Source organism: Choloepus didactylus, chromosome 5 (assembly GCF_015220235.1).
Source record: "Choloepus didactylus isolate mChoDid1 chromosome 5, mChoDid1.pri, whole genome shotgun sequence".
NCBI classification, from domain to species: Eukaryota; Metazoa; Chordata; class Mammalia; order Pilosa; family Megalonychidae; genus Choloepus; species Choloepus didactylus.
Window position 1 is genome coordinate 94,071,916 of NC_051311.1, and position 26,276 is coordinate 94,098,191.

Consider the following 26,276-nt stretch of genomic DNA (forward strand, 5'->3'; position numbering starts at 1 on the left):
GGGCCCTTCTCTGAAAAGTCCATTTTTCTGGTTTCTTGATTGTTTCTCAATCGCCTACAACTCCTTGTCTTTTTGCATTTCAATAGCCCATCAGAACTGCAAGGATTGAATTAAAGGGCTTTTCTTTAAATAGTCTATCCTGGGCCCTTCTTTTTCTTTTTTCTTTTTTTAAATCTTTTTCTTTCTCTCTCTCTCTTTTAAATAACTATTCTAAGTAGTAAATTACAGAAAGCCTCAAATACTTGGAATTTGGGCCCAGGCAACAGCAGAGCTAAGATAGCTCAGAGAGACAAAGGACTATGTCTAGTGGCAGAGAAAATTCACTAAAGACTATAGCTTCTTCTTTTTCTTTTTTCTTTTTCTTTCTTTCTTTTTTTAATCCCCCCTTTATTTATTTATTTATTTATTTATTTATTTATTTTTTAGCAAGGGGCACCATTTTATTCAGTTTAAGAAGTCCTTCACTTCCCATTACTTTCAGGCTGAAGCCTCAACTCATCATATCCAAGAACTTCTTTGATCTGGTCCTCATTTCCCTCTCTTGGTCTCACTCAGTCAGTCAGCAAACATTTTCCTGACATACACTGTGTGCTAGTCCCTGTGCTATGCACTGAGGGTGCATTTTAGAGCTAGTATAAGTGTTTTCAAATCTCAGTTTCCAATTGTTCATTGTCAGTACAAAGACACATAGTTAATTTTTGTATACTGATCCTGTTTCCTATGACCTTGTTCAACTCGCTTATTAGTTCTAGGAGCTTTTAAAATTGATTTTATGGGATTTTCAATCATGTCACATAAAAATTGAGTTTTGTTTATTCTTTCCAATTATTTTATCTTTCTTTTATCTCTTCCTTATTGAACTGGCTAAAATTCTTAGTACAGTGTTAAATAAGTGCAGATATCTTTGTCTTTTTCCAGATCTTAGGGGGAAATAAGTTAGTCTTTCAAGATTAAGCATAATTATAGATGTAGTATCTTTGTAGATGCCCCTGGTGAGGTCGAGGAAGTTCCCTTGTACTGCCAGTTTTCTGACAGTTGTTTTTTTCCATATATTTACTTTGTGTTGAATCTGTTAATGTTGTGGAGTTCCTGCACTGCCAAAACCATGCCTGAGACTTCCAAGAAATGGTACAATGGACAGCCTCATCTACCCATCACACAGTATATAAAAACTTGATTCATGTCCATTTTCATAATTTCACAATATTTTAAAAAGCAGTAACAAGAGTTGGAATTTTAAATCTGTAGCAGGTGTCCAGATTTCTAGTACAGAATGCCATTAAATAGCATCTCCACGTATTCATCTAAGTTCATTCCTCAAATACATAGCACCCAACAAGATTTTTCTGGAAAAGATACATTCTTTTCAGGGAAAATATGTTGCTCGATGTCCAAGAGATTATTTGTTAAGGTTTTTGGTTCCCAAATGAAATCTTCAGTTTAACCAAGAATCCCTGTGTCTCTTTGAATCATTCAACCTTTCCTTGGCTCAGCTACTTGCCCAAACAGATCAGAAGGCAGGTATCCTTCCTGCCACCTCAAATAATGCCAACATGATTGCCCAGAAGTGGTTGACAGATCCTGTCAGGGGACACAGGAACCTTCCTAGGAGTCCAATTCCTGTATTGCCACTTTCATTAAGACTGAACACAACTAGTGCAGCAAATCTGAGGTAGTCAACCCTTACAAAGGCTCAAAAAGATTTTGAACTGTCCATTGGCTGGAGTTGTTTTTTGGTTTTTATATTTCCAGGGTACTCATGAAAGACAGTGCTGAATCTATTTCACACATTTATATAACAATGAAATTTCCCCTAAATCCAATAGACATAAAGAGCAGTTGTGACAGTTTAAACATCCACAACAGGGCTGATCACTTATACCGAGGGATCTGCATCAGTTGCTGTAGATCCAGCAGAGATCAGATAATCGATGACTGTTCATAGTGGTTGGCTGTGGTCTAGTTACCTTAGAAGGGTTAGCAACGACAGTTCCTGAATGTCTGTGTGTGGCTGCTTTTCTGATTTTCAAGCCCAGCATACTCATTGTCTAGCCGAAGTTTAAGGGCCTGCTTTTTGAAACCTCATCTGTTCCCCTATTTTGTGACTTACTACTTCAAAGCTCTTCACTTCTTTGTCCCTCCGGCTTTCTACAGGCTGGCAGGGGCAGCAGGGAGGGGACTGCGGGCCGCTGTCTGTTCCTGCCGGTTCTTGTGTTTTCCCTGTTGAGGTTAACCCAGCCCAGGAGGCCTACACACACCCCTGGTCATCAGTGGTTCTGGGTTTCTGTAACAATTCCGGGAGCAGGAGGAGCTTGCACCAGAGCTGTTTTATTCCAGGGACCTGAAGATACTTTACCACCAGCACCTCCACCTTCTTCCCAGCTGTCGCCTGGATCTTCTCTCCTTCCATCGTCATCTCCTTCCTTTGCACTTATTTCCGCTGCCCGGACTCAGAGGCTGCTGTGTTCACCCTCTTTCTGCTCAAATTCTTTCCACTCACCTTCACCCTTCTTCAGGGCCCTGGAGCCTGGGGAGTGAGGTCCCCGCACACGCGGTCCCGCCGTCACCCGGCTGCTGCTCCTCCTCCTCCGTCTCCTTGTTCCTCTCAGCGAAGGAGTCGTCCAGGCTCCGTCCTCCTTGGCCCGGAGTGGGGCATCGGCGGCAGGCAGGGTGCGGCAGGACGGGCGGCTCCCCTGCGTGCTTGCGGGCAGTGGGACGGTCTGCCCTGGGCTCCGCGCCTCTGCCGCCTCCAGAGCCCGCCCGGGCTCCGCTGCTCCCACCCGCGGATATTTTTTTTAAATAACTATTCTAAGTAGCCCACTACAGAAAGCCTCAAAGACTTGCAATTTGGGCCCAGGCAAGAGCAGAGTCAAGATACATCTGAGACACAAAGCAATAAGTCTAGTGGGGGAGAAAGTTCACTAAAGACCATAACTTCCCTAAGAAAAGGGGGGCATGGCCCAGTTCCAGTGGCAGCCCTTGTTCGGGGAACTCAGACAACAGGGATTGGAATTCAGAAACAAGCTTCAGTAAGTCAAGCCCCCAAGAGAGTCAGGGTCACCAGGAGAACTAAAGGCTCCATAGCTCCTCACACTATTAAGGGAGCTATGTGTCAGGAAGCAGAACCTGCTGGACAGCATAGGAAAAGCACAGAGTCTAAAGGCCTCAAAGGAGGGTCTTATTCTCAAGGAAACTCCATCCCCTCCTCCTGAGACCTGGGCCTCTCCAGACAGGGAAAACCTGACTGGGGTTGACCACATGTAAGGATACCATCACACAAAAAGGCTACATAGAGTCAGGGCAAGAAACAGAAAAACAAGAGGTGAAAAACTGATAAACTAAATAGAGCCTAAGTTAGACGCCTAGAATAAGCTGAACTGAACACCAAAGATTAGAGAACAAAGTCAACCAACAAAAAAACCCTAGGGAAAAGAGTGAAAATGAGCTCCAGAACAAACTAATCAAGAAAGATGCCTAGACAGCTCAAGATAATGAGCCATACTAGGAAACATGAAAATATGGACCAGCCAAAGGAACAAACTAACAGTTCAACCAAGATAGAGGAGTTGATGCAACTAATGGTAAATCAATTCAATGAACTGAAGGAAGAAGAAAGTAAAGATGTTGAAACAAACCTTCTAAATCAATTCAAAAATCAAGTCAATGAACTGAGGGAAGATATAGCAAAAGAGATGAAGGATATAAAGAAGATGCTGGATGATGATAAAGAAGAATTCATAAACTTGAAAAAACAGATGGCAGAACTTATGAGAAAGAAGGGCATAATGGAGGAGATGAAAAAGACAATGTAGGGATACAACAGTAGATCTGAACAGGCAGAGAAAGGATAAGTGAATTGGAAGACAAGACATTTGAATTCATAAACACAAAAGAACAGATGGTGAAAAGAATGGAAAAATAGGAGCAGGGTCTTAGGGAGCTGAGTGACAACATGAAGCACACAAATACATGTGTTATGGGAATCCCAAAGGGAGAAGAGAGGGGAAAAGAGGCAGAAAGTATAACAGAAGAAATAATCACTGAAAATTTCCCAATTGTTATGTAAGACAGAAAATTACAGATTCAAGAAATACAGCATACCCCAAACAGAATAGATCCTGATAGACCTACTCCAAGACACTCACTGATCAGATTGTCTAATATGAAAGACAAAGAGAGAATTCTGAAAGCAGCAAGAGAAAAGCAATCCATTACATACAAGGGAAGCTCTATAAAGTCTATGTACAGATTTCTCCCCAGAAACCATGGAGGCGAGAAGACAGTGGTAAGATATATTTAAGATACTGAAAGAGAAGAACTGCAAACAAAGAATTCTATATCCAGGAAAAGGCCTCCAAAAATGAGGGAAAGGTTAAAATATTTTCAGACAAACAGACACTGAGAGAGTTTGTGAATAAGAGACTGGCACTACAAGAAATACTAAAGGGAGTGCTACAGGTTGATAGGAAAAGACAGGAGAGAGAGTTTTGGAGAAGAGTGTAGAAATGAAGATTATCAGTAAGGGTAAAAGGAGAGAGAGGAAAAAAAATAAGACATGTGTATTAGTTGGGTTCTCTAAGGAAACAGAATCAATGAGAGGTATCTATGACTATAAAATTTATAAAAGTGAGTCATGCAACTGTGGGTATGCATGAATCAAAATTCTGTAGAGCAGTCAGCAAACTGTCAACTCCAAGGAAGATGTCCAATGAACTCAGGAAATGAACCAGCAACTTCGATGAACTCAGGAAATGAACTGGGATATTCAATGAACGTGTTCCATGAACTCTTCAGGAAACGAACCGGCAACTTCAATAAACTCCTCAGGAAACGCTTCGCTGGGCAGCTGAAGAAGAAGTGAAAATCCTCTGTCTTGTTTGTAAGTTTTCAACTGATTACTTGGATTAAATCCAGCCAATTGCATTCTCTCATTGTGGAAGACACGCCCCTTGGTGAGTCATCAGTCACAGCTGCAATCGATTGATGATTTAATAAACCAGCCTGTTGGTCTATTAACCAGCCACAAATGTCCTCACAGCAACTATTAGGCCAGTGCTCGCTTGATCAGACAGCTGGGTACTATCACCTGGCCAACTTGACACATCACAGTCCACCCCTTGTCAACTTGGCAGTTATACACAACACTGAAAACCATACTTTATCTCTTAGTAGATAACAATAACAGACATATATTTTGCCTAACAATACTCCGCTGTGCAGTGTACAACTGGAAATGCACTAAATCTCTCCAGAATAGGGTGCAAGTCCTTGGGTGACATTAGCTCTTAACATTGATTTCCTTTAGCTTAAATACAGCAAAATGAACAGTACAGGTTATGCCATATTATCGATAAGGGGTTAAGACAGAGAAGAAAGCAAAGATATTTGCTTTACAGACAAATACACACATACTCATAACAAAACAAGGAGGAAATATTCATGCCATCTTAGTCCTCATTTCTGTAACTGGTCATGTGGCCGTAGTTCATATTTATCACTACCTTCTTCCACTACCCATTCCATGTTCCCTTTACCCTCAGCAAGCACTTCAGCTGGCCATGATTCTTTGACTGCTGGGGTGATCCAAACCTTCATTCCTGAAGTTTCTTGGCCATTGGTAGTCCTGCCTGGATTGGGTTGTTGTAGTTTTCCATTGACTTTAATCACAGGGCATGGTAGTACTAAGAGACGCCCTAGGGGATCTCCTGTATTCCAGGAAAACTCTTCTTTACTTCCATTGTGTAGTTGCAGTACTATTTCCCCTTGATAGTCAGGTTCAATCACCCTAGCCAGTACAGTAATCCCCTTCCTTGCCTGTTGATTCAGAGGCATAAGAAGATCAAAGTGGTCAGGTGGCAGTCTTAACTTCTAATTCAATGGGATTATTATTGTGTTTCCTGGTGAAAGCACTACTCATTTTGGAAGCAAGACCTGTAGACCAGCAGAGCTTAAGCTTGCAGGGACAGGAGGCAAAAATTTGCCTAGTGGATCACTAGGAGTGATAGTGAGTGATGCCACTCCTGTTTCCACCCCTTGATTCCTAGACCCATGAATCCTGGCTATGGGAGAAAGAGCACCATAGAGTGGATGCTGATTCAGAGCATACACAGTCTCCTGGAGAACACTGTCCCAACCCTGCAAGGTATTGCCACCTAGTTGGCACTGTAATTGAGTCTTCAGTAGGCCATTCCACCGTTCTATCAACCCAGCTGCCTCTGGATGATGGGGAACATGGTAAGACCACAGAATTCCATGAGCGTGTGCCCATTCCCTCACTTCACTTGCTGTGAAGTGGGTTCCTTGTTCTGAAGCAATGCTGTGTGGAATACCATGATGGTGGATAAGGAATTCTGTAATTCCATGGATGGTAGTTTTGGCAGAAGCATGTCGTGCAGGGAAGGCAAACCCATATCCAGAGTATGTGTCTATTCCAGTAAGAACAAATCACTGCCCCTTCCATGATGGAAGTGGTCCAATGTAATCAACCTGCCACCAGGTAGCAGTCTAATCACCTCGGGGAATGGCACCATATGGGGGACTGAGTGTGGGTCTCCGCTGCTGGCAGACTGGACACTCAGCAGTGGCTGTGGCCAGGTCAGCCTTGGTGAGTGGAAGTCCATGTTGCTGAGCCCATGCATAACCTCCATCCCTACCACCATGACCACTTTGTTCATGAGCCCATTGGGCAATGACAGGGGTTGCTGGGGAAAGAGGCTCACTGGTATCCACCAAATGGGTCATTGGATCCACTTGGTTATTAAAATCTTCTGTTGAAGTCACCCTCTGGTGAGCATTCACATGGGACACAAATATCTTCATGTTTTTTTGCCCACTCAGAAAGGTCTATCCACATACCCCTTCCCCAGACTTCTTCATCAACAATCTTCCAATCATGTTCCTTCCAAGTCCCTGACCATCCAGCCAAACCATTAGCAACAGCCCATGAATCAGTATACAAGTGCACCTCTGGCCAGTTCTCCTTCCAAGCAAAGTGAACCAGGTGCACTGCTCGAAGTTCTGCCCACTGGGAGGATTTTCTCTCACCACTGTCCTTCAGGGACATCCCAGAAAGGGGCTGTGGGGCTGCAGTGCTGCATCCGTCCATTTTCGGAGTGGTGCCTGCATATTGTGCAGAACCATCTGTAAACCAGGCCCGAGTTTTCTCTTCCTCAGTCAACTAATTGTAAGGAACTCCCCAAATGCCATAGCTGTGGGCTGGAAAAGAGAAGGTAAGGTGGAAGGAGTGGAGGCCATGGGCATTTGGGCCATTTCCTCATGTAACTTACTTGTACCTTCAGGACCTACTCGAGCTCTATCTTGTATATACCATTTCCATTTTATGATGGAGTACTGCTGTGTACGCCCAACTTTATGGCTTGGTGGGTCAGACAATACACAGCTCATGATAGGTAACTCAGGTCTCATGGTAACTTGGTGGCCCATGGTTAAGCTTTCTGTCTCTACTAAAGTCCAGTAGCAGGCCAACAGTTTCTCAAATGGAGAGTAGTTATCTACAGAGGATGGTAAAGTTTTACTCCAAAATCCTAAGAGCCTGTGTTGTGATTCTCCTATAGGAGCCTGCCAAAGGCCCCGTACAGCATCTCTATTTGCCACTGACACTTCCAGCACCATTGGGTCAGCTGGATCATAAGGTCCAAGTGGCAGAGCAGCCTGCACAGCAGCCTGGACCTGTTGCAGAGCCTCATCTTGTTCCAGTCCCCACTCAAAACTAGAAGCTTTTCTGGTCACTCGGTAAATCGGCTGGAGTAGCACACCTAAATGAGGAATATGTTGTCTCCAAAATCCAAAGAGGGTAAATAAGCATTGTGCTTCTTTTTGGGTAGTAGGAGGGGCCAGAAGCAACAGCTTATCCTTCACCTTAGAAGGAATATCTCAACAGGCCCCACACCACTGGACACCTAGAAATTTTACTGAGGTGGAAGGCCCCTGTATTTTTGTTGGATTTATCTACCATCCTCTGCCATGCAAATATCTTAACAACAAATTTAGAGTAATTGCTACTTCTTGCTCACTAGATCCAATCAACATGATATCATCAATATAATGGATGAGTGTGATGTCTTGTGGGAGGGAGAAACGATCAAGATCCCTGCGGACAAAATTATGACATAGGGTTGGAGAGTTGCTATAACCCTGAGGTAGCACAGTGAATGTAAACTGCTGGCCTTGCCAGTGAATGCAAACTCTTTCTGGTGGTTCTTGCTCAAGCAATGATACCACATCTGGAACAGCAGCTGCAATTGGAGTCACCACCTGGTTAAGCTTATGATAATCCACTGTCACCCTCCAAGACCCATATGTTTTCTGCACAGGCCAAATAGGAGAATTGAATGGGGATGTGGTGGGAATCACCACCCCTGCATTCAAGTCCTTAAGAGTTGCATTAATCTCTGCAATCCCTCCAGGAATCCAGTGTTACTTCTGGTTTACTATTTTGCTAGGCAGTGGCAGTTCTAGTGGCTTCCACTTGGCCTTTCCCACCATAATAGCCCTCATTCCATGAGTCAGGGAACCAATGTGAGGATTCTGCCAGTTGCTGAGTATGTGTATTCCAATTAGGCATTCTAGCACTGGGAAAATAATCACAGAATGGGTCCAGGAACCTACTAGACCCATTGTGAGATGGACCTGAGCTAAAACTCCATCGATCACCTGACCTCCATAAGCCCCAACTCTGACTGGTAGACCAGAGTGATGTTTTGGGTCTCCGGGAATTAAGGTCACTTCTGAACCAGTGTCTAATAATCCATGAAATATATGACCATTTCCATTTCCCCACTGCACACTTACCCTGGTAAAAGGCTGTAGGTCCCCCTGGGGAAGGCTGGAGGAAGATCAACAGTATAAATTTTTGGCAGTGTAATAGGGTCCTTCCCCAAGGGTACCCAGCCCTCCCCTCATTCAAGGGGCTCTGGATCTGTAAACTGTCTCAAATCTGGGAATTGATTAAGGGGCCGTGACTCTCTTTTTGTAATTCAAGGGAGACTTTTGTTCATGTGACCTAGAATTCTTCTGCCTATATAGTTCAAACAAGAATTTAGTCGATTGCCCATCTATTTTACTACTTGGTACTCCATGATCCACTAGCCAATGCCATAAGTCTCTGCGAGTCATATTATTTTGATTGCTGCTTTGAGCCTGTTTTCCATTATGGTAGCCACGCTCACCTTGTCTATGACGATTAACTGCAGCCACTTGGCTTCTGCTGACTCAGGACCCGATTATCCCCATAGTGTTTAAGGATTCCAGCTCAGTGACAGCAGTTCCTACAGTAATATCTGACCTATAGAGAAGGGCGACTACAGAGCTCTTCAGGGATGATGGAGCTAGTCTCACAAATTTATTCCTCACAGTCCTGCTAAAAGGTGTGTCCTCTGGACATTCCAGGGGTGTGTGAGCAGGTCTTCCACGATAAATCCACTCTAACATCCCAATCTCTCTAAGCCTTTGAATTCCCTCCTCCACATTGTAGCAGGGCAGTTCTGGCATTTCAACCTCTGGTAATGCTGGCCACCTTTTCGTCCATGTTTCAGCCAGCCACCCAAACAAACTGTTAACACCCTTTCTAACCCCTCAAGCTGCAACACTGAATGCAGAATCTCTGCTTAGTGGGCCCATATCAGTAAATTCAGCCTGATCCAACCTTATATTCCTTCCACCATTATCCCACACAAATATCCATTCCCACACATATTCCCCTGGTTTCTGTCTTTATAAGTTGGAAAACTCATACAGTTCTTTTGGAGCATAGCGTACTTCTTTATGGGTCACACTTTGTACCTCACCCTTTGGGGCTTGTTGGGACTTGAGCCTAGTTAAAGGTCTTGAAGCAAAGACTGGTGGTGGGGGTGGGTCATGAAAAGAGTTAGAATTATCCCTCAAGCCATTTACCTCAGGACATTCTGTTGCATTTTCATCTCTTAAAACAGGATTAATCTCTCCAGGCAGAGGAGTGAGGGCTGCTTCCTCAGGGGAGGTGATTACAGGATTAGCAGGCACTGAAGGGTTAACCTCTTTAGGTGGGGGTTGTATGGCAGGCTCCTTAGGGCAGACTGGAGGTGGGGAAGCTGTTTCCTCAGGACAGCCCTCTACAAGTAAATCTAACAATGACTCAGCAGAATCCAAGGTTCCAGTGTCCTCACTGCCATTATTATCAATCCATATGTCCCCAACCCAAGTTTCCAGATCCCATTCTCTTCCAACCAATGCCTTTACTTTAACAGCAGACACCCTGAGAGGCTGAGATTTTAGTTTACATTGTAAATCTGCTACTAGCACAATGAGAGTCTGAGTCTGGTTTTCAGAAACCTCAAGTCTGTGGACACAGAAAATAAGATTTTCTTTCAGGGCACACATAGAAACCTTTAAATCTGTCATATGACATTCAAATTTTGAATTTGAAGCCTTGAATTCATCCCTTTCTCTTACAACTTTATCCAAAGTATCTAAGAGCAGCCAGCCAACATCATTAAGCCTCTTAATTCTGCAAATCTCTGTGAAGTTTTCGAAAACACTGTCACCCAGAGCCTTGCTTCATACTAGAGTATGATTAGGAGAATCAAACAGTGCTATTTTGTGTATCTCCTTTGCCAACTCATGCCATGGACTGTCAGTGCCCTCTTGATTATTGGAAATAGAGTCATTAGTGCTTTCGAATCTAATCAGAGTAGAAAACAAATTGTAAAAGCCCATTTTAAGATTCTGTTTCTCAAGAACCACTCCTGGTACCAAGTTTTATTAGTTAGGGTTCTTTAGAGAAACAGAATCAATGAGAGGTATCTATGACTATAAAATTTATAAAAGTGACTCATGCAACTGTGGGTATGCATGGATCAAAATTCTGTACAGCAGTCAGCAAACTTTCAACTCCAAGGAAGATGTCCAATGAACTCAGGAAACGAACCAGCAACTTCGATGAACTCCTCAGGAAATGAACTGGGATCTTTGACGAACGTGTTCCATGAACTCCTCAGGAAACGAACTGGCAACTTCGATGAATTCCTCAGGAAACGCTTCACTGGGCAGCCGAAGAAGAAGTGAAGGTCTTCAATCTGTCTTGCTTATAAGTTTTCAACTGATTAATTGGATTAAATCCAGCCAATTGCATTCTCTCATTGTGGAAGACATGCCCCTTGGTGAGTCATCAGTCACAGCTGCAGTCAACTGACTGATGATTTAATAAACCAGCCTGTTGGTTTATTAACCAGCCACAAATGTCCTTGCAGCAATGGTTAGGCCAGTGCTTACTTGACCAGACAGCTGGGTACTATCACCTGGCCAAGTTGACACGTGAACCTAACCATCACAACGTGATATATAAAATCCAAAAGAAAAAATGGTAGAAGAAAGTACGGCCCTTACAGTAATACCACTAAATGTTAATGTATTAAACTCCCCAATGAAAAGACACAGACTTGCAGAATGGATTAAAAATCAGGACCCGTCTATAGGCTGTCTACAAGAAACTCAATTTAGACACGAGGATAAAAACGACTGACAGTGAAAGGTTGGAAAAAGATATTTTATGGAAACAACAACCAGAAAAAAGCATGAGTAGCTATATTAATATCAGAAAAATTAGACTTTAAAAGTAAAGCAATTAAAAGATACAAAGAAGGACACTATATATTAATAAAATGGTAAATTCATCAAGAAAACATAACAATCATAAATATTTATGCACCAAGGCAGAGTGCCCCAAAATTCATTAGGCAAACACTGAGAACACTGAAAGGAGAAGTAGATAGCTCTACAATAATAGTTGGAGACTTCAATACACCGGTCTCATCAATGGATAGAACATCTAGACAGAGGATCAATAAGGAAACAGATGTTGAATGGTACGATAAATGAACTAGACTTCACAGACATCTGTAGAACACTACACCTCACAACAGCAGGATACACATTTTTCTCAAGTGCTCATGGAATATTCTCTAGGATAGATGACATGTTGGGTCACAAAGCACGTCTCAACAAATTTAAAAAATATTGATATTTTAAGAAACACTTTCTCAGATATAATGAAGTTGGAAATAAACAACAGGCAGAAGATTGTAAAATTCACAAATATATGGAGACGAAACAACACACTCTTAGAAAATCAATGGGTAAAGGAAGAAATTACAAGAGAAATTAGTAATACCTCAAGGCAAATGACAATGAAAACACAACATATCAAAACTTATGGGATGCAGCAAAGGCAGTGCTGAGAGGGAAATTTATTGCCCTAAACACATATATTAAAAGTGAAGAGAATGCAAAAATTGAGGAATTTACTGTCCACCTTGAGGAACTAGAGAAAGAACAGCAACTAACCCCAAAGCAAATGGAAGGAAAGAAATAACAAATATTAGAGCAGAAATAAATGAAACTGAGAACAGGAAAACAATAGAGATAATCAGCATACCCCAAACAGAATAGATCTCAATGGACCTACTCCACGACACTTACTGATCAGATAGTCCAACATAAAAGACAAAGAGGGAATTCTGAAAGTAGTAAGAGAAAAGCAATCCATTACACACAAGGGAAGCTCTATAAGTCTGCGTACAGATTTCCCCCCAGAAAACCTTGGAGGCAAGAAGACAGTGATACAATATATTTAAGATACTGAAAGAGAAGAACTGTAGAAGTTGGTTCTTTGAGAAGAATCAACAAAATTGATGGAACCCCTAGGTAGGCTGACAAAAAAAAAAAAAAGAGAGAGAGAGAGAGAGAGAGAGAGCATATGCAAATAAATGCAATCAGAAATGGGAAAAGAAACATAACTACTGATCCTGCAAAATAAAGGAGATAATGAGAAGATACTATGAGCAATTATGTGCTAATACACTAGACAACTTACATGAAATGGACAACGTCCTATAAAAGCATAAACATTCAACACTGACCTGAGAAGAAATAGATGACCTCAACAAACCAATCACAAGTCAAGAGATTTAGTTATTCATCAAAAAGCTCCCAAAAAAGAAAACCCCAGGACAAGATGGCTTCACATATGAATTCTACCAAGCATTTGAGAAAGAATTAATACCAATCTAGCTCAAACTCTTCAAAAAAATTGAAGAGAAGGGAAAGCTACCCAACTTGTTTTATGAAGCCAATATCACCCTAAAACCAAAATCAGACAAAGATAGTATAAAGAAAGAAAAATATAGGCCAATCTCTTTCATAAATATAGATGCAAAAATCTTCAACAAAATACTCGCAAATTGAATCCAGCAGCACATTAAAAGAATTATATACCACGACCAAGTGGGGGTTATTCCAGGTATGCAAGACTGGTTCAACACAAGAAAATCAATTAATGCAATACACTACATCAATAAATCAAAGCAGAAGAACCACATGATCACTCTGATCGATGCAGAAAAAGCATCTGACAAAATTCAACATCCTTTCTTGATGAAAATACTTCAAAGGATAGGAATAGAAGGGAATTTTCTCAATATGATAAAGGCAGTATATGAAAAACCCACAGCTAACATGATACTCAATTGGGAGAGACTGAAAGTTTTCCCTCTGAGATCAGGAACAAGACAGTGATGCCCACTGTCACCATTGTTATTCAACATTGTGCTTGAAGTTCTAGCTAGAGCAATTAGGCAAGGAAAAGAAATAAAAGGCATCCAAATTGGAGAGGAAGAAGTAAAACTTTCACTCTTTGTAGATGACATGATTCTATAGGTAGAAAATCCAGAAAAATCTACATCAAAGCTATTAGAGCTAATCAATGAATACAGCAAAGTGTCAGGCTACAAGATCAACACACAAAAATCTGTAGTGTTCCTATACACAAGTAATGTGCAACAAGAGGAAGAAATCAAGAAAAAAAACACCTTTAAAATAGCAACCAAAAGAATCAAGTATTCAGGAATAAACTTAACAAAAGCCACAAAAGACCTATACAAAGAAAATTACAAAAAAACTGCTAAAAGAAATTGAACAGTATCTAAAAAAATGGAAGAACATACCGTGTTCATGGATTGGAAGACTAAATATAATTAAGATGTCAATGCTATCTAAACTGATTTATAGATTCAATGCAATAGCAGTTAAAATCCCAACAACTTACTTTGCAGAAAAAGAAAAACCAATAACCAAATTTATTTGGAAGGGTAAGGTGCCCCAAACAGCCAAAAATATCTTGAAAAAGAGGAACGAAGTGGGAGGTCTCACACTACCTGACTTTGAAGCATATTACAAATCTACAGTGCTCAAAATAGCATGGAACTGGCATAAGGATAGATATATCGACCAATGGAATCAAATTGAGTGTTCAGAATTAGACTCTTGCATCTATCGACAATTGATTTTTGATAAGGCAGTCAAGCCAAAGCAACTGGGCCAGAGCAGGCTTTTCAATAAATGGTGTTTGAAGAACTGGATATCCATTTCCAAAATAATGAAAGAGGACCCCCATCTCACACCTTATACAAAAATGAACTCGAAATGGATCAAAGACCTAAACATTAATGCTAAGACCATAAGACTCTCAGAAGAAAATGTAGGGCAATTTCTTAAAGATCTTGTGATAGGAGGTGGTTTCCTAGACATTACACCCAAAGCGCTAGCAATCAAACAACAAATAGACAAATGGGATCTTTTCAAAATCAAACACTTTTGTACATCAAAGGACATTGTCAGAAAAGTAAAAAGGCAGCCTACACAATGAGAGACAATATTTGGAAACCACATATCAGATAAAGGTTTAATATCCTGAATAGATAAAGTGATACTACAACTCAACAACAGAAAGACAACCCAATTTAAAAATGGGCAAAAGACATGGACAGATACTTTTCTGAAGAGGAAATAAAAATGGCTCAAAAACATATGAAAAATGCTCAATTTCACTGGCTACTAGGGAAATGCAAATCAAAACCACAATGAGATATCATCTCATACCTACCAGAATGGCCATTATCCATAAAAAAAAAACAGAAAATTACAAGTGCTGGAGAGGATGTGGAGAAAGAGGCACACTTATTAACTGCTGGTGGGAATGTAGAATGGTGCAACCACTCTGGAAGACAGTGTGGAGCTTCCTCAGGAAGCTAAGTATAGATTTGCCGTATGACCCAGCTATTCCATTACTAGGTATATACTCAGAAGAATTGAAAGTTAAGACACGAACAGAAATTTGTAAACCAATGTTTATCGCAGCATTATCCAGAATAGCCAAGAGATGGAAACAGCCCAAATGTCCATCAATGGACAAGTGGATAAACAAACTGTGGTACACACACATGATGGAATATTATGCAGCCGTAAGACAGAACAAAGACATGGAACATATAAAATGTGAATAAATCTTGAGGACATTATGTTGAGTGAAGTGTGCCAGAAACAAAAGGACAAATACTGTATGGTCTCACTAATATGAACTAATATTAATGAGCAAACTTTGAGAGTTAAAAGCTGATAACACAGGCTACCAGGACACAGAAAGAGGGTAGAGATCGGGCATTTGATGCTGAAGGACTACAGAATGTTCAGCAGGCTTGATTGTACAGACCCAGAAATTAATAGCGTAATACTGTGTGATGGTGGCACAATATTGTAACTACACTGAACAAAGATGAAAATGAGTAAAGTTGAAAGGGTAGGCTAGGAGAATGTATGACATCTGAGGTAAAGATAGACGATAAAGACTAGGACTGTTTAACTTACCAAAAGCGGACTGGTCAATGAATGATTGTGACTAAATGTACAAATATAAAACTTTTCTTGCATGTGGGGAGAACAAATGAATGTCAACCATGCAGTTTTGGAAAGGGGATGGTAGTGGGGAAAAAATATAATCAAAGCAAACTGGAGTCTATGGTCAACAGTAACAGTGAAATATGCTTCCATTAAACGTAACAAAGTCAATATACCAAAGGTAAATAAATTTGAGATAGGGATATAAGGGAGGGATATGAGATTCCTGGTAGTGGTGTTGTTGTCTGAGCCTATCATTATATTGTATTGCATATATTTTATTTTTCTTTTTATCTTTTTTGTTATTTGTTAAAAAAAAACTTTTTTTTTGTACTAATCAATATATTCAAGTGCTGACTGTGGTGATAAATGCACACCTGTATGATGATACTGTGAACAAGTGATTGTATACTGCGGATAATTATACAGTATGTGAATATAGCTCTATAAAATTGTATGGAAAAATATAAACTGGGATAAAAGTGCTGGATAAAATATGGAGAGAGGGATGTACGTATTTACTGTTAGTTAGGAGGCTCCTTTCTGGAGCACAGTGGGGTGGTTCCACACGAAGCTAAGCACTTGGGTGCCACAAGGTCCTGCAGCTTCATTAGGGGGCATTTACTTGGAGGATCTGAGAGCAGGGATATGAATGGACATTGTCACACTGGTGTTTATGTAGAGAGTATACATGATTTGCAATGGGTGGAGGTGGCCTAAGGGTACATCGACTGAGGAACAGAAAGGGAACTGTGGTGTGTGTATACAATGAAATACTGAGATACTGCGAGAAGGAGTGAAGCTGTGGGAGGTGAATGGAACCTGTAGATGGTATTTTGAGTCAACTATGCCAGAAACAAAGGCAAACACTATAATACCTCACCAATATGGTCTAACTACAATGTGTAAACTCAGAATTGAATCTTAGAGCACAGCTTATCAAGGGAACAAATATTGCAATGGTCCCTAGATTGTAAGATCTTACAGCAGTCACATTTATTCCTGAATTGTATTGGCTGAATACAATACAATTCCTGAATTGTAATGGCTATCTCTGGATTCTGAGATGCAGCTCCTTCTGTATAACCTGATCAATCCCTGGAACTTTGGGTATATGTGTGACACCTGAAACTCAGAGCTAGAACTCTGCAGATATGAATGTCATTATCAGCACATACAGCAACTGTTAAAAAAGCTGAAAAAGAATCCAGACTTCAACTAGAGATATGAATGAAACAGATGTAGTTAGAACTAGAGCAGATTGGGCAAAAGGGTGAAGGACAATACTGACCGAGTTTTAAAACTTCAAATTCCATGTGATACCAAGGGAAGAGATGTTTAGTTAGTGCAAGATCTATATTTCCTAAACAATTTAACATATGCAGTTTTAGTTAGTGCAAGATCTATATTTCCTAAACAATTTAACATATGCAGTTCCTACTTACATATGTAGGAAAATGTAGAGGTGTTGGGCTTCCTCACCTGGATTGTTGCTGATGTTCTCACAGTGAGGACTGACAGTTTGGTGTGCCAAGCCCTCTTTCATGGGACTTGCCCTCATGCAGCTTGTCACTGCAAAGGACAGGCTGAACCTGCTTATAATTGTGTCTAAGAGTCTCCCCCCTGGGTACCTCTTTGTTACTCAGATGTGGACCTCTCTGTCTAGGTAAGCCAACTTGGCAGGTGAACTCACTGCCCTCCCCGCTTCGTGGGATTTTTCTCCCAGAGGGAGTATATCTCCCTGGCAATGTGTGATATGACTCCCGGGGATGAATCTGGACCTGACATGGTGGGATTGAGAAAATCTTCTTGACCAAAAAGGGGATGCAAAATGAAATGAAATAAAGTCTCAGTGGCTGAGAGATTCCAAATGTGGTCGAGAGGTCACTCTGGTGGGCATTCTTATGCACTATATAGATAACCCTTTTTAGGTTTTAATGCATTGGAATAGCTAGAAGTAAATACCTGAAACTATCAAACTCCAACCTAGAAGCCTTGACTCTTGAAGACGATTGTGTAGCAATGTAGCTTACAGAAGGTGACAGTATGATTGTGAAAGCCTTATGGATCACACTCCCTTTATCCAGTATATGGATGGATGAGTAGAAAAATGGGGACAAAAAACTAAATGAAAAATAGGGTGGGGGGTGTTTTGGGTGTTCTTCTTTACTTTCATTTTTTATTCTTATTTTTACTTTTTCTAGCACAAGGAAAAAGTTCAAAAAATAGATTGGGGTGATGAACGCACAACTATATGATGGTACAGTGAACAACTGATTGTATACTTTGGATGACTGTATGGTATGTGAATATATCGCGATAAAATTGAATTAAGAAAAGATGTTATAAGAATTAGTTGGTAATAAAAACAGCATAATAAGGATCAGTCAGGAAAATATAACAAGAGAAAAATGTTACAAAAATAAATATCAGAGAATAAGAAAAGACTTTTGAAAATTAAAAAATAATATGATGAATAAAATTTCTAAAAATGTAATTGAGGAGTTCAATAATCAAGTCAAGGAAATTCCTTATATTATTGAGCAATGGGACAAAGAGAGAGCAAATATGAGAAAAGATAAATGGCTAAGATGAGCAATCCAGACAGATCACATCTACTCTGTTGTTATATCACAAAAGCAGCCATAGTCAATATGTAAATGAATGGGTATGGCTGTGTTTCAATAAAATATTACGTACAGAACAGTGGTGTCTGGATTTGACCTGAGGATCATAGTTTGTTGAACTCTGGCCAAAAGCAAATAGAAAATGCTAAAAATCTCATGAGAGAGAACATATGAAAGAGAAACCAGATAACCTAAAAAGAAATAAGTATCAGAATGGTATCAGCAACACTGACTGATATGGATAGTGGAACAGGGTTCTGTGGGCAAATGTTTAGACTTCTGTACCTAGCTAAACTATCAAGTGTGAGGGCAAAATTTCAGACAAGGACTCAGAAAATTTTACCTTACAAATATCGTCTATCTGATTAAGAAGTTACTTAAAGGTGACCTTCAGTAAGACCAACGAGAAAACCAAAAGAAATACACAAAATCTAGAAATAATATATTCAACCCAGGAGAACAGTATAAGGAACTCAGGTTGATAACTGGGCAATAAGCCCAGAGAGTCACCAGCCTTGACTGGAAAAAAGGGGACAGAAAGTCCTGGAAGGAAGGTCTTGCGAAAAATAAGGAACTTTGTTTAATATATGACATGATGGAAGATTTTTTAAAATTAAGTTTTATTAAGCTATATTCACATACCCTACAATCATCCACAGTGTACAATTGTTCACAGTACCATCATATAGTTGTGCATTCATCACAACAATCCATTTCTAAACATTTTCATTACTCTAAAAAAAGATAAAAATAAAAATAGCCAAAATATTCTATCTCCCCATCCCACTTTATCTTTCATTTAATTTTTATCCTCATTTTTCTACTCATCTGTCCATACACTGGATAAAGGGACTGTGAGCCACAAGGTTTTCACAATCACAAAGTCACACCATGCAAGTTACATAGTTTTACAATAGTCTTCAAGAATCAAGGCTACTGGGTTGCAGTTTGACAGTTTCAGGTATTTCCTTCAAGCTATTCCAATACACTAAAACCTAAAAAGGAATATCTACAGAGCGCATAAGAATGCCCTCCAGAGTGAGTTCTCAATTCCCTTTGAAATCTCTCAGGCACTGAAACTTTATTTCATTTCACTACCTCCTTTTGATCAAGAAGATTTTCTCAATCCCACAATGCTGAGTCCAGACTCAAATGATATAGCAAGATATAGCAAAGGCAAATAATCCCAGTAGAAAAAGATAATTAGAAAGAAAAGAAAAAAAAATTAAACCAAAGTAGGAAAGGAAATGTAATCAAATTACACTTCTCTACTTGCCTAAGCAGTGAACAGGTGCATATTTGCACGGATTGTCAGCAGAGGGAATTCTGGCCCATGGTTTAGAGTCCTGAGAAACCAGTCATTACTGGTTGCTGTAATTACTTCAGGATGGTCAGAGCACAGGGTATGAGGTTATGAGGCTGCAGACATTTTAAGAGGTCCTCATGTGCCATATGAAAATGTTCGGATTTTATTTTCCTTTAGTAATTGGGAGCCTTTGAGAGCTTTAAACACAGAGGTAGCAAGGTTGGATTTACATTTCTGACACGTCATCATTCTAGAGCAGTAGTGGACCAGAGGTAGATGAGACTGAAGGCCGGGAGAATTTATGTGAGTGACATGTGATTCGGAAATCCTAGTGGACCTTTTGTTTTAGAACTAGAATAGCCTGGTGACCAATAAGGAGGTGTCAATACTATGCATATTACAGTTCTTCCATGAGCTTTCTTGTGAAGATACCAAATTCCATTTACATGCCAGATGGGGAGGAGAATGAGGAAGATATTATTTTGGGCTCGCTGTCTCCAAACACTACAGAAGAATAAGATACTTGCAATGGAGTAAGCAGAAGCTGTCTTTAATACACCAGCATTTTTTCAAATTAAAATTGTTATTTATATATCTCAAACCTCTACAAACCCAGTTGACCAAAGGCTGTCCAAGGTCTAAAGACTTTTGTTCTTATTTTCAGTCACTATAGCTTTAGAATGGATGTATTAAAACTGTGGTTCAGATATGTTAGTACAGGGAAGGTGGTCTTGCCAAAATATAAATTCTCCATTTCAATCCCCTCAAAACAGATCATATTAAAGGTCTGGGGGGGGGGGGGGAGATGAATATTTAGAATCTGCCTTTTTAACATGTTCTTAGATATCTGATAGCTCCTAGCTTAAACTATGCTAATAGAAATGTGTAAACTTAGTTAACATCCCTTGATTTAATCTATCTACATCCTCCTTTTTGGCACTCATCAGAATTCTTGATTCTGCTGTCAGTTTGAAGGATGAACCACGTAACTCAGGAGTAATCTTGCCATTTTTAAAGATAATGTTCTCAGGTTCTACAATTTAATTCCTATTTTTGCTATCTTATGCAGTTTAATTTGGCTAGAGACTTAGGGCAACATTTTCCATAATTTTTCTCTACCAACTTGGTGTTGTGCTACTTGGAGTAAGAGTAAAAAAAAAAATTATCTTAATTTGAAACTATATATAACCTGTGGAAAGGCAAATATTTAATTGATCCTAAATTTAAAATGGTATTTGATTTCAGTATGAAATTAGGTTCAAGGGATTGAACTGTTTCCTGAAATTATCTATCTTTTTTTTTAAACCATCCATGCTAAGATTTCTGTTTACTTTCTCATCTAACAAGTTTAATTGCTGCTTAAAAAAAAAAAAAAAAAAGTAGTTTCATGTGCTGCACTCTGCCACCTAAACTGCTGAAGGAAGTTTCAGAGAGATTATATCAAACACGAGTTTGTCCTAGAATATAGTGATTCATTTGATTTCTATGTTGTTTTCCTCAAAATAAAACTCGGCATTCAGTTCTGACATATTTTAGTACCATAATCACTTAGCACAATAGGAATTATTTTTTATTTTTATTCACTCTATGGCACTAGAATTCACTTGAGAATAGAAATGCAAACAGAGGGATCTGCGATGAGGTACGCAAAGCTTGATAGTGGATTAGGAAAAAGTAGGACCTTGGGAAGGAGAGGATATCCTGGGTATCCTGAATATACTCACAGATTCTCTGCAGGAGCACGCAGACTTGGAGACACTAAGATAATCTGGAATACAGTAATGGGTCAGAGAGTTTGTTTGTCTCTTGGACTCTTCAAATCCAGAGGACGTATGACCCAGAATGTTTTTGGAATTCAAGAACCTCTCTTCTGGTGGATTACAGATAGAGACCAAAAGGAATGGGCATGAATCAGGATACAGACCAATACTTTTCCCAGTTAGGTAATAAGCTCCATAAGGACAGGGACTTTTGTCTTGTTCATGCTCATATCCTGAGTTCTTAGAACAGAACAGATGATGAATGAATGAATGATGAAGACACTAGAATGATACCACACCCGAGTATTAAGGTATTAGAGAAAATGAAAGGAGCCATGGGGCTGACATGAAGTTCATCTTATTTAGGTATTGGCTGCCAACCTAGTGCTAGTTTCTAGAGATCCAGGAAAGCCAGCATCAGTCCTCCTGCCCCAGGAAGCTTCTGTTCTGGAAGGGAAAATAGAAACAGTACAATACGGTGAGGGCTGTCAAAGATGTCTACCAAGTACTATGGGAACAGAGCAAAAAGAGCTAGGGGTAAAACTTGTCTAAAATGCAAGTCCTCTAACTTTGAATTTTATGATCTCAACATGATAAAGGTGCTGTAGTCAAAAGGTCCAGTAGTAGGAAGGCTCTTTTGACTCTCAATTGCTTCAAGTTTTAAATCAACATTACAGGTTATCTCTAACATTCCTTTTAGCAAGTTATTGGGACAGCTCAGCGAGGAAGAATCAACTAGCATCCTTTCTTCTTACTCACCAATTACTTACAGGGTCCTGATGCTAACAAATAAGAAACTCTGATTACGAACAAGTGTGCAATAGAGTACCACTTCTCAGCTGAGGTGTCTAAATACACTGATGGGTCTATCACTTAACAAGGGAGTTAGTTAGGATAGAGTGCAAGCTAGCTCTAAATTACATAGAGCATATTTTAAAGACTGTTGTAGCCATAAATCTGGGTGTGTTGGGTTTTGCATATGTGACTGTACCACTCCTATACGTAGAAGTGAAAAAAAAAGTTGAAATGCTGCTGTATTAAAGAAACCCATATTTCAGGATGCAATAAAAGTTTGTCAAAGAATTCTTGAGGTAAGAACTGCTCCAGACTTCTTAGTAGAGGAGAAGCTAATCAAAGAGACAACTCTGTAAAATATACCAGAAGAATAAAAGGAATAACGATGGATATTTCTTCATTTTTGTCACGACTGTATTAAGTGAAATATATAACAATGTAAAAGCATTATATTGTAAAAACTGCTTCTAGATATTGAGTTACTTTGGATTTAACTAACATAGCAGGCTGAGAAGCTATGATTAAAAAGTAATGGTTCAACATTAAATAACTAAATTTGCTTATCCATTAATTTAAAACCGATATACTGAATGTCTTTTATGAGTACAGTGTCATGTTAAATTCTAGGGATATCATGGTAAATAAAATAAATTATATGGATTCAAAGATAGTACAGTCTAGTAGCTGTGGGAATAAATAAATTAAGACTTGCAGTGAGGTGTGGTGCATGCAATAAGATGAGTTTAGTACAGGGAGTCCTAGGAGAATATTAGGTAGCTAAGGAGAGTGCCAAAAGGGAGAGTCTTGTAAGCAGAGTCTTGGAAGATAAGAAAGAGTCAGTCTGATAAAGGAAGATGACAAGGAGGAGACTGTGTGAGGGGAGTCCTGGCAGAGGGAAAACCTGTGTTACAGGAGAACATGGCCCGTTTGGAGAAATAATGGTAGCTTAAAACTCCAGATCTAAGAGGAAGGGATAGAGAAGAGATGCCACTACAGATAGGGGACTCTCATAGGCCTTATTAAGGAGTTTTGCATTTCATTCCAAAGGCTAGGAGGAGCCCTGAAGGATTTTTAACAAGGTAGAGAAATGATTGGAATAGGACTACTAAAAGATCACTCTGGCTACAGAGTGGAGGAGTAATTAGAAATTGACAAGTATGAAAACAGGGAAAAGGTTTGGAAGGTGTTGCTTTTGATTTGGGAGAAAGACTTATTGCCTGAATTAAGTAGGCTACTGGCAGCAGAGGATATTGGACATGTTTGAGGAATAATTTAGGAGGTAGAACTGCCAAGATATAGTGTTTAGTCATGTGGGGTGAGTAGAGTCAAAGTTGATAAGCAAGTTTTTGGCTAGGGAAACTAGAAACCATTCACGGAGAAAAGTCAGGACTCCAGGAGAGGTTTAAAAGAAGATGATGAACTAGTTTCAGACATTTTGAGTTGAATGCTTATGGGACATCCAAGTGGAGATGTCAGGAGGGTACTGGATTCAGGAGTCAGGAACTCAGAAGAGATTTGGTGTGAAAATATAGCTTTAATATATTTATGAATACATATTGTTTATATGGAACAAATAAAAAGTGAGTAGAAACCGATGAAGTAGCAATGTTGGATACATTTCTAGGATTTGACCTTGTACTTGAACATCACAAAAATCTAGTCAAGCAAAAATCCATCTTTGGACATGAAAGAATTACCTGGCTTCAACATGGTTATTCATTTTTTGATTCATACAAATCTGCTTTCCTACCTTTTCATTATTCATTCTTTTTTCTACTTTAAGGATACATTCTTGCCTTCATTAAAGTTCTACACCCTGTATAAAAATCCATTCATAACCTAATGTGCAAAATAAACCATAATTACTTTCCAGAAATCCCCCTACCGCCCACTAAGTCATTGTAGTGGTTACCATTTCATTCAGCCTTTATGACAAAAATGCAGAGCCTAGGAACTAGGCCAAAATTAATAAAATAGACAAGTCTGAACCAACATAAGACTTTACAAAGCTGAAAATACTGATTCTTAACATTTTTTAAGATTAAGCTAATAAAACAAACATTTCTTTTCACTCTACTCTTCCAATGAACAATAACACAGGTAAAGTCAGAGGTAATCACCTGGGACCTTTCACTGAGGAAAGAATATTGCAATATGCCCTGTCATCCTCCAAGTGTTTCCTACATCCAGGCCTCCGGTTCTCCCTTAATTTGACATCTCAAGGCTTTCCCCAGTGTGGTGCAAGAGAGATTCATGGACAGGGTAGGCTGCATACGCCTACAATGAGGCTACAATCCCACTCTCCTGTTTGCTTCTTCTGTCTGGGGATGTGGCAAGACACTTTCTCTCTAAGCCCTGCATTTCCCAGAGAAATCCTTTCCTAAGAACTTTGGATTTGTGACTTTTCTGTACTGAATGCAGAATCATCCACAGAACTTGAAAAAATGAATTAGAATTCTTTCAGCATAATGTTTACATACCTAACATTCCATTACATCCTCACTCTTCATTGCCAAAGAACTGATCTTTTAAAATATTTTCCCATCCTCTCTCTGACAACATGGGGCATGACTCCCAGGGATGAGCCTGGACCTGGCATTGTGTGACTGATCTTCCTGACCAAGAGGGGGAAGTGAAATGAAACAAAATAAAGTTTCAGTGGCTGAGAGATTTCAAATGGAGACAAGAGGTCACTCTGGAGGGTATTCTTATGTGCTATATAGATAAACCTTTTTAGTTTTTAGTGTATTGGAATAGCTAGAAGGAAATACCTGAAACTGTCAAACTGCAACCCAGTAGCCTTGACCCTTGAAGACAATTGTATAACTATGTAGCTTACTTATGACTGTGTGACTGTGAAAACCTGTGGCTCACACTCCCTTTATCCAGTGTATGGACAGATGAGTAGAATAATGGGGACAAAAATTAAATGTAAAATAGGGTGGGATAGGAGGGATGGAATGTTTTAGGTATTCTTTTTTACTTTTATTTTTATTATTTTTTTTTTTTTTTTGGAGTAAGGAAAATGCTCAAAAATTGATGGTGGTGATGAATGCGCAACTATATGATGGTACTGTGAACAACTGATTATACACTGTGGATGACTGTATGGTATGCGAATGTATCTCAACTAAACTGAATTTTTTAAAAAATGTTTGCCCATGGTCTGTAAGGCCAATGAAATAGGTCATCATTTACACACACACACACACACACACACACACACACATTTGGGTCTCTTTCAAAAAGTATTATTATTGTAATCCTCTTTTACATTTATCTAGACAAATGCATGAAGACTTGACCAAAATTGTATCCCCTCTCCTATCTCCAAAGCTCTACTAAAATGATGTTAAGGAATAAAAAATAGAGAAATAAAAAACAGAAAAAGGATAGTAGGAGAGAGAATAGCAGATCATAAATGACAACACAATTTTAGAAGAAAGAATTTAGATGGAAGAATTAATTAGACTTAGCAGGAAGCAGCAGAAATGTGGAGCCTGCATAGTTATCAAAGGGAATTATCCGGTTCACACTGTAGAGCCCCTGAAAGCATCGGTCTGAACCACGAGCCTGTAAACAGGACAGTTAAACAGAAGTTTGCTCACTGAAGCTCCGGACCTCGCAGGTCCTTTCCCTTGTCTGCTCCCTGAGCGTAGGCATCAGGCATACGCACGCACACAGGAGACTGGAACACTCTCCTCTGGAGAAATTGAACGAACTATTGATACCAAAATTCTGAGATTCCCCCATCCCCTGAAGAGAGCCATGTTGCTGGCCAGGTCCCTCAATGAAACCCAACACGCCTCTTGCCCAACACGGAAAGAGAGAGGGCCTCTAATCAAAGTCTCACTGACTCACGCTAGAATATGAGCAGCCAGGAATCACTTGACCTCTGTGCAAAACCTCTAGCATAGAGACAGAGACTAAAACAAGGAAAAGTAGAAGGTGGAAGAAACAGAGACTGTTTTGGAAATGGAAAAAAAAGTTATTTTAATATAGTTGTTATATCTGTGAAATAAAAACATGATGTCATGCAACAATGATCAACAGAGTGACACA

The 26,276-nt window shown here is 39.7% G+C and overlaps 1 protein-coding gene and 1 pseudogene across 1 annotated transcript in view; both read right to left on the reverse strand.

Moving 5' to 3' along the window:
* Positions 1-26,276, reverse strand: part of MAGI2 (membrane associated guanylate kinase, WW and PDZ domain containing 2) — a 1,506,415-nt gene that overhangs the window by 565,265 nt on the left and 914,874 nt on the right.
* LOC119534763 lies at positions 1,978-25,884 on the reverse strand (annotated as a pseudogene).